A 10,790-nucleotide genomic window follows, 5' to 3' on the forward strand; every position below is an offset into this window, starting at 1 on the left:
GATGGAGAAATATACCATGTTCATGGATGGGAAGAATCAATATAGTGAAAATGAGTATACTACCCAAAGGAATCTATAAATTCAATACAATCCCTATCAAGCTACCAATGGTATTTTTCACAGAACTACAATAAATAATTTTAAAATTTGTATGAAAAAAATAAAATAAAATAAAATTTGTATGGAAATACAAAAAAAACCTCAAATAGCCAAAGCAATCTTGAGAAAAAAGAAGAATGGAACTGGAGGAATCTACCTGCCTGACTTCAGATTTACTACAAAGCTACAGTCATCAAGACAGCATGGTACTGGCACAAAGACAGAAAGATAGACCAATGGAACAAAATAGAAAGCCCAGAGATAAATCCACATACCTATGGACACCTTATCTTTGACAAAGGAGGCAATGTAGTGCAAAGAGAATTCAGAGTAAAGATAGTGAAGATGATCCAAGATCTAAGAAAAAGAATGAAGGCACATATACAGAAGATACAAAAAAATGTTTTAACAAGACCTAGAAGAACTAAAGAACAAGTAAAGAGAGATGAAAAATATAATAAATGAAGGGAAAAAAACACTAGAAATAATTAATAGCAGAATAACTGAGGCAGAAGAATGGGTAAGTGAGCTGGAAGACAGAATAGTCTTGTGTCAGAAGTCACTGACACAGAAGAGAATAAAGAAAAAAGAATAAAAGAAAAGATGACAGTCTAAGAAATTTCACGTGTGGGACAATGTCAAACACAACAACATTTGCATTGGAGGGGTATCAGAAGGAAAAGAAGCAGGTCAGAAAGCAACAGTTAGAACTGGACATGAAACCATGGACTGGTTCAAAATTGGGTAAGGAGTATGTCAAGGCTTTATACTGTCACCCTGCTTATTTAACTTATATGCAGAGTACATCATGTGAAATGCCAGGGTGGCTGAAACACAAGCTGGAATCAAGATTGCTGGGAGAAATATCAATAACCTCAGATATGCAGATGACACCACCTTTATGGCAGAGAGTGAAGAACTAAGGAGCCTCTTGATGAAAGTGAAAAAAGGAGAATGAAAAAGCTGGCTTAAAGCTCCACATTCAAAAAACTAAGATCACTGCATCCATTCCCATCACTTCATGGCAAATAGATGGGAAAACAATGAAAATAGTGACAGACTTTATTTTCTTAGGCTCCAAAATCAGTGCAGATGGTGACTGCAGTCATGAAATTAAAAGATGCCTTCTCCTTGGAAGAAAAGTTATGACAAACCTAAACAGAGCATTAAAAACCTGAGACATTACTTTGCCAACAAAGGTCCATATAGTCAAAGCTATGGCTTTTCCAGTGGTCATGTTTGGACGTGAGAGCTGAACCATAAAGAAGGCTGGGCACAAAAGAACTGATACTCTTGAACTATGGTGTTGGAGAAAACTCTTGGGAGTCCCTTGGACTGCAAGGAGATCAAACCAGTCAATTCTAAAGGAAATCAATCTTGAATATTCATTGGAGGGTCTGATGATGAGACAAGCTCCAATACTTTGGCTACCTGATACAAAGAACTGATTCATTAGAAAAAATCCTGATGCCGGGAAAGATTGAAGGTAGGAGGAGAAGGGGATAACATAGGATGGTTGAATGGCATCAATAATTCAATGGACATGAGTTTGAGCAAGCTCCAGGGGATGGTGAAGGATAGGGAAGCCTGATGTGCTGCAGTTCATAGAGTTGCAAAGAGTTGGATGTGCCTGAGCGACTGAACAACAGAAGGAGAAGAGACAGAGAAATGACCTGAGAAAATATTGGAAGAGATAACAGCTGCAACTTCCCTAACATGGGAAAGGAAACAATCACCCAAGTCCAGGAAGCACAGAGTCACAGGCAGGATAAACCAAAGCAGGGACACATCGAGACACAGAGTAATCAAACTGACAAAAAGTAAAGACAAAGGAAAAATATGAAAAACAATGAAGGAAAAGCAAAAAAATAACATACAGGGAAACTCACATAAACTGATTTCTCAGCAGAAACTGTAGGTCAGAAGAGAGTGGCACAATGTACTTAAAGTGATGAAAGGGAAAAACCTACAACCAAGAATACTCTAATGTGCAAGACTCTCAAACAGATTTGACAGAGAAATCAAGAATTTTACAGAGAAGCTAAGAAAAGATGAATTCAGTACCACTGGACCAGCTTTGTAACAAATGCTAAAGGAACTTCTCTAAGTGGAAAAGAAAATGACAAAACTGGAAATGAGGAAATTGGAAAAGCTCACCAGTAAAGGCAAAAATATAGCAAACAAAGAAAATCATCTGCAGACAAGTACATCAAAAACAGGAATTGTGAGATGAGAAAACAAATACAGGATATTGAAAATGCATTTGAAAGTATAGACCAAAAAGTTAAAACAATCTTATTTGTATATACATGGAAATATAAAAAACTCACAGTTATTGCAAACCAAAAATCTGCAATAGATACATACACAAAAGTGAAAAAGGAATCTAAACACAGCATTAAAGTTATTCATCAATTCACAAGAAAATCAAAGTGAAAGCAAAGTAAAAGGACCTACAAAAGCAAATCCATAATAACAATAAGACCATATGTGTCAATAATTGCTTTAAATGTAAACAGTTTAAATGTTCCAAACAAAAGATACAAAAACAAGACACATATACATCCTGTCTACAAGAGACCCACTTCAGATCTAGGGATACATTTACTGAAAGTGAGGGGATGGAAAAAACCTATTCCATTGAAAATGAATACTTGGAGTTCAAAAGAAAGCTGGAGTAACATCACTCATATCAGAAAAAAAAAAAAAAAGACTTTAAAACAAAGATTATTTTACAAGAGACAAAGTAAGACACTACATACTGATCAATGGATTAATTCAAGAAGAAGATATAACAATTGTAAACATATGTGTGTGTCTAACATAGGAGCACCACAATATATAAGGAAAATACTAAAAGCCATAAAAGAAGAAAACAGTAACACAGTAATAGTGGGGATTTTAACACCATACCTTCATCAATGGATAAATCATCCAGACAGAAAATCAATAAGGATACACAGGCCTTAAATGACACATTAAACCAGATGGATTTCATTGATATTATGAGAATTCTATTCAAAAACAGCTGAATACACATTCTTCTCATTTGCAAATGGAACATTCTCCTAGACTCATCTGATGCTGTACATGTTGAACCCCAGAAAATTTAAGAAAATTGAAACCATATCAAGGATAATTTCCAAGCACAACCCTATCAGATTAGAAATCAATTACATTAAAAAATTTAAATATAAACACATGGAAGCTAAATAATATGCTTAAACAACCAATGGATCACTTAAGAAATATGAAAGGAAATGAAAAAAACATACCTAGAGACAAATGAAATCATGATGATCCAAAACCTATGGGATGTGACAAAAGCAGTTTTAAGAGGGAAGTTTATAGCAATAAAATCTTATCTCAGGAAAGAAGAAAAATCACAAATGAACAATCTAATCTTATTCCTAAAAAAATAAGAGAAAAAATAAGTAAAACCCAAAATGAATATAAGGCAAGAAATAATAAAGAACAAAGAAAGTATGCACTGGGACGACCCGGAGGGATGGTGTGGGGAGGGAGGAGGGAGGAGGGTTCAGGATGGGGAACACATGTATGCCTGTGGCAGATTCATTTTGATTTTGGCAAAACTAATACAATTATGTAAAGTTTAAAAAAAAAAAAACCTGAAAGAAAAAAAAAAAAGAAATGAAGAAAACAATAGAAAAATCACTGAAACTAGAAGCTAGTTCTTTGAAAAGATAAGCAAAGTTGATCGACCTTTAGCCAGACTCACCAAGAAAGAAAGGGAGAGAGATCAAATTAATAAAATTAGAAATGAAAAAGGAGAAGTTATAATGTACACAAAGAAATACAAAGGACAGCTGTTGTTGCTTTTCAGTCACTAAGTCATGTCTGAAACTTTCCAACCCCGTGGACTGCAGCATGACAGGCTTCCCTGTCCTTCACTATCTCCCAGAGTTTGATAAATTTATGTCTATTGAGTCAATGATGCTTTGCAGCCATCTCATTCTTTGTCGCCCCCTTCTCGTCATGCCCTCAATCTTTCCCAGCACCAGGGTCTTTTTGCTTCCCAGTATGTGGCCAAAGTATTGGAGCTTCAGCTTCAGCATCAGTCCTTCCAATCCAGTGTTGATTTACCTTAGGATTGACAGGTTTGATCTCCTGGCTGTCCAATGGACTCTCAAGAGTCTTCTCTAGCACAACAATTTGAAAACATCAGTTCTTCAGTGCTCAGCCTTTTTTATGGTCCAAATCTCACATCCATACATGACTACTGGAAAAATCGTAGCTTTGTCTATACAGACCTTTGTTGATAAAATGATGTCTCTGCTTTTTAATATGCTGTCTGTTTGTCATGGCTTGCCTTACAAGGAGCACACATCTTAATTTCATGGCTGCAGTGATTTTGGAGCCCAGGAAAACAAACTCTGTCAGTTTCCACTTTCTCTCTACATATTTGCCATGAAGTCATGGGATTGTATACCATGATCTTACTTTTTTGAATGCTGAGTTTTAAGCCTACTTTTTCACTCTCCTCTTTCACCCTCATCAAGAGGCTCTGTAGTTCTTCACTTTCTGACATTAGATTTGTATCATCTACATATCTGAAGTTGTTGATATTTCTCCTGGCAATCTTGATTCCAGCTTGCAATTCATCCAGCCCTGCATTTTGCATGATGTACTCTGCATAGAATTCAAATAAGCAGGATGAAAAATATAACCTTGATGTTGTTCTTTCCCACTTTTGAGCCAGTCATTGTTCCATGTCTGGTTCTAACTGTTTTTTCTTGAACTGCATACAAATTTCTCAAGAGGCAGGTAAGGTGGTCTGGTATTCCCATCTCTTTAAGAATTTTCCAGTTTGTTGTGATTCACACAGTCAAAGGCTTTAGCATAGTCAATGAAGCCAAACTAGATGTTTTTCTGGAATTCCTTTGCTTTTTCTATGAGCCAATGGATGTTGGCAATTTGTTCTCTGGTCCTTCTGCATTTTCTAAATCCAGATTCTACCTCTGGAAGTTTTCAGTTCATGTGCTGTTGAAGCCTTGCTTGAAGGATTTTGAGGATTACCTTGCTAGCATGTAAAATGAACTCAGTTGTATGGTAGTTTGAACATTCTTTGGTACTGCCTTTCTTCGGAATTGGAATGAAAACTGACCTTCCCAAAGGATTAAAGGATACTATTGAACAACACTTGCCAATAAAATGGACAAACTAGGAGAAATAGAAAAATTCTTATAAAGGAAAAGCCTTCCAAGATTGAACCAGGAAGAAATACAAAATATGAGCTTGCTAGTCACAAGCAATCAAATTGAGACTGTGATAAAAAAGAGACTTCCAACAAACAAAATTCCAGGACCAGATGGATTCACAGGTGATTTCTAAGAAGCATTTATAGAAGAGTTAACACCTATTCTTCTGAAATTATTCCCAAAATTTACAGAGAAAGGAATATACCCATATCATTCTACAAGGCCTCCATCACCCTAATACCAAAAGCAGACAAAGATACCACACACACACAGAAAAGAAAATTACAGGCCAATACCACTGATGGAAATAGATCCAAAACCCTAAACAAAATATTAGCAGTCAACATATTACAAGAATAATATACCATAATTAAGAGGAGTTCATTGGTAGGAAGTCAAGAAACACCTGTAGTAAAGGCAAATTTGGCCTTGGAGTACAAAATGAAGAAAGGCAAAGGCTAATAGAGTTTCGCCAAGAGAACGCACTGGTCATAGCAAACACCCTCTTCCAACAACACAAGAGAAGACTCTACACATGGACATCACCAGATGGTCCATACAGAAATCAGATTATTATATTTTTTCAGCCAAAGATGGAGAAGCTCTATACAGTCAGCAAAAACAAGACCAGGAGCTAACTGACTCAGATCATGAACTCCCTATTGCCAAATTCAGACTTAAACTGAAGAAAGTAGGCAAAACAACTAGACCATTTAGGTATGACCTAAATCAAATCCCTTACAATTATACAATAGAAGTGACAAATAGATTCAAGGGATTAGATCTGGTAGACAGAGTGCCTGATGAACTATGGATGGAGGTTCATGACATTGTTCAGGAGACAGGGATCAAGACCATCCCCAAGAATTAGAAATGCAAAAAAGCAAAATGGCTGTCTGAGGAGGCCTTACAAATAGCTGTAAAAAGAAGAGAAGCGAAAGGCAAAAGAGAAAAGGAAATATATCCATTTGAATACAGAGTTCCAAAGAATAGCAAGGAGAGATAAGAAAGCCTTCCTTAGTGGTCATTGCAAAGAAATAGAGGAAAACAATGTAATGGGAAAGACTAGAAAGCTCTTCAAGAAAATTAGAGATACCAAGGGAACATTTCATGCAAAGATGGGCTCAATAAAGGACAGAAATGGTATGGACCTAACAGAAACAGAAGATAGTAAGAAGAAGTGGCAATAATACACAGAAGAACTGTACAAAAAAGATCTTAATGACCCAGATAATCACGATGGTATGATCACTCACCTTTAGCCAGACATCCTGGTATGTGAAGTCAAGTGGGCCTTAGGAAGCATCACTATGAACAAAGCTAGTGGAGGTGATAGAATTCCAGTTGAGCTATTTCAAATCCAAAAAGATGATGTGTGAAAGTGCTGTACTAAGTATGCCAGCAAATTTGAAAAACTCAGCAGTGGCTACAGGACTGGAAAAGGCCAGTTTTCATTCCAATCCCAAAGAAAGGCAAGGCCAAAGAATGCTCAAACTACTGCACAAGTGCACTCATCTCACACGCTAGTAAAGTAATGCTCAAAATTTTCCGAGCCAAGCTTCAACAGTATGTGAATTGTGAACTTTAAGATGTTCAAGCTGGTTTTAAAAAGGCAGAGGAACCAGAGATCAAATTGCCAACATCTGTTCGATTATCAAAAATGCAAAAGCGTTCCAGAAAAACATCTATTTCTGCTTTATTGACTATATAAAAACATTTGACTGTGTGGATCACCACAAACTGTGGAAAATTCTTCAAGAAATGGGAATACCAGACCACCTAACTGCCTCTTGAAAAAACTGTATGCAGGTCAGGAAGTAACAGTTAGAATTGGACGTGGAACAACAGACTGGTTCCAAATAGGAAAAGGAATATGTCAAGGCTGTATATTGTCACCCTGCTTATCTAACTTATATGCAGTGTACATCATGAGAAACGCTGGGCTGGATGAAGCACAAACTGGAATCAAGATTGCTGGGAGAAATATCAATAACTTCAGATACACAGATGATACAACTTGTATGGCAGAAAGTGAAGAAGAACTAAAGAGCCTCTTGACGAAAGTGAAAGAGGAGAGTGAAAAAGCTAGCTTAAAGCTCAAGATTCAGAAAACTAAGATCATGGTATATGGTCCCATCACTTCATGGGAAATAGATGGGGAAACAGTGGAAACAGTGTCAGACTTTATTTTTCTGGGCTCTAAAATCACTGCAGATGGTGATTGCAGCCATGAAATTAAAAGACACTTACTCCTTGGAAGAAAAGTTATGACCAACCTAGACAGCAAATTATAAAGCAGAGACATTACTTTGCCAACAAAGGTCGATCTAGTCAAGGCTATGGTTTTTCCAGTAGTTGTGTATGGACGTGAGAGTTGGACTATAAAGAAGGCTGAGTGCTGAAGAATTGATGCTTTTGAGCTGTTGTGTTGGAGAAGAGTCTTGACAGTCCCTTGGACTCTCCAGTGCATCCTAAAGGAAATCAGTCCTGAAATATTCATTGGAAGTTCTGATGCTGAAGCTGAAGCTCCAATACTTTGGCCACCTGATGCAAAGAGCTGACTAATTGGAAAAGATCCTGATGCTGGGAATGATTTAAGGCAGGAGGAGAAAGGGGCGACAGAGGATGAGATGGTTGGATGGCATCACTGACTAGATGAATATGAGTTAGAGCAAGCTCCAGGAGTTTGCTCAAGGACAGGGAGGCCTGTCATGCTGCAGTGCATGGGGTCACAAAGAGTCAGACATGTTTGAGAGACTGAACTGAAATGAATGTTACCTTAAGTGAGAGGTGGTTTGTGTAGGAAAATATATGAAATCCTTTATTTGATTTGACTCATTTGAAAAGACACTGATGCTAGAAATGATTGGAGGTAGGAGGAGAAGGGGGCAACAGAGGATGAGATGGTTGGATGGCATCACCAACTCAATAGACATGAGTTTGAGTAAACTCCGGGAGTTGGTGATGGAGAGGAAGGCCTGGCGTGCTGCAGTCCATGGAGTTGCATGGAGTCAGACACAACTAAGAGACTGAATTGAACTGAACTATCCTAGTGTTTCCTTTATGTTTCAATATCAGCAAATCAATCATTGTGTTACACCACATCAACAAATTGAAGAATAAAAACCATTGATCATTTCAATATATGCTGGAAAGCTTTTTAAAGAATTCAACACCCAATTAGACAAATGCTCTGCAGAAAGTATGCATAGAGGGAGCATAATTCAACCTATTAAAATCCATTTATGACACAAAGGGCTACAGTCCTTGGGATCACAAAGAGTTGGACACGGCTTAATGACTAAACAGTAACAAGTGACAAACCAACAGCTAATACCATATTGAAAGGTGAAAAGCTGAAAGCTTTTCTTCTAAGATCAGGAGTAAGACAATGATGCAACTCTCAATGTTTTTATTCAGCATATTTTTGGAAGTCCTAGCCCTGGCACTCACAGAAGGAAAAAAACAAAAATAGTTGAAAAAGAAGTAGTACTGTCACTATCTACACATGCCATGACACTATCCATAAAATATCCTGAAGATGCCATGAGAAAACTATTAGAGCTTATCAGTGAATTTGGCAAAGTTTCAGGTTACAAAATTAATCCACAGAAATCTTTTGTATTCTGATACATTAACAACAAAAGATCAGAAATAAAAATTATAGAAGTGATCCCACTTACCGTTGCATTATAAGAATAAAATATCTAGGAATAAAACCTTAAGGAGGTAAGGTACCTTAAGCAGGTAAAGGCTTGTACTCAGAAAACTATAATACACTGATGAAAGAAATAAAATATGACACAATCAGATGGACAGAGATATCATGTTCTTGGATTGGAAGAATCAATATTGTGAAAATGACTATACTACACAAATTGATCTATAGATTCAATGCAATCTCTATCAAATTACCAACGGTGCTTTTCACAGAACTAAAAAAAAAAAAATATATGTATGGAGACACAAATGATTCTGAATAGCTAAAGCAATCTTGAGGAAAAAAAAAATAAAGATGTGGAGGAAGTCAGACTGACTTCAGACTACACTACAAAACTACAATTATCAAAATAGTTTGGTACTGGTACAAAACCACAAATGCATATGATTGAATCAGGATAGAAAGCAGGCTAGAAATAAACCCATGCACCTCTGGTCAATTAATCTATGACAAATGATGCAAGACTATACAATGGAAGAAAGACAGTCTCTTCCATAAATGATGCTGGGAAAATTAAACAGCTACATTAAAAAAATGAAACTAGAACATTATTTAACAGATAAACAAAAAATAAGCTCAATATCTATTAAAGACATAAATGTAAGGCTGGATACTACAAAACTGTTAGAGGAAAACATAGGCAGATCACTCTTTGATGTAAATCACAGCAACATCTTTTTCAATTTATTTTCTGGTGCAATAGAAATAAAAACAAAACTAAAAAAAAGGGGGGGGGACCTAATTAAACTCAAAAGCTTCTGCACAGCAAAGAAAATCACAAACAAAATGAAAAGGCAACTCACAGAACAGGAGAAATATTTGCAAGCAAAGCGACCTATAAGGGATTAGTTTCCAAAATTTACAAACAGCTCATGTGGCTCAACATCTAAAAAGCAAGCCGAGCAATCAAAATAGACATTTCTCCAAGGAAGACATGCAGATGGCCAAGAAATACATGAAAAGATGCTCAACATCACTAATTATTAGATAAATGCAAATCAAAACTACAATGAGGTATCACCTCACACCAGTCTGAATGGTCATCATCAAAAAGTCTACGAACAATCCGTGCTGGAGAAGGTGTGTATAAAGGGAATGTACACTGTTGGGAATGTAAATTGGTCTAACCAGTATGGAGATTCCTTTAAAAACTAAAAATAGAGTAACTAAATGATCCTTCAATCCCACTTTTGGGCATATATCTGGCAAAAACCATAATTTGAAAAGAGACATGCACCCCAATGTGCATAGCAGCACTGTTTACCATCGCTAAGACATGGAAGTAACTGAAATGTTCATTGACAGAATGGATAAAGAAGATGTGGTACAATTATATAATAGAATATTAGCCATAAAAATAATGAAATATGCCATTTTCAGCAACATGGATGGGCCTGGGGATTATCATACTAAACGAAGTAGTCAGACAGAGAAAGGTAAATATCATATGATGCTGCTTTGGTATCTAAAAATGAAACGAACAAACTTACTTACAAAACAGAAGTAGACTCACAGACTTAGAGAATGAACTTATGGTTACGAGGAGAAAGGTGGATGGGGGAGATAGTTAGGGAGTATGGGATTGATTTGTACACTCTACTATACTTAAAATATTGACAATAATGACCTACTGTATAGCACAGGAAACTCTGCTTAATATTCTCTGGGAAAATAATTTAAAAAAGAATAAATACATATACATGTATAACTGAATCAATTTTATATATACCTGAAACTAACATGATATTGTT

The sequence above is a fragment of the Bison bison genome, unplaced genomic scaffold, assembly GCF_000754665.1.
Source record: "Bison bison bison isolate TAMUID 2011002044 unplaced genomic scaffold, Bison_UMD1.0 scf7180017864470, whole genome shotgun sequence".
Classification (NCBI taxonomy): Eukaryota; Metazoa; Chordata; class Mammalia; order Artiodactyla; family Bovidae; genus Bison; species Bison bison.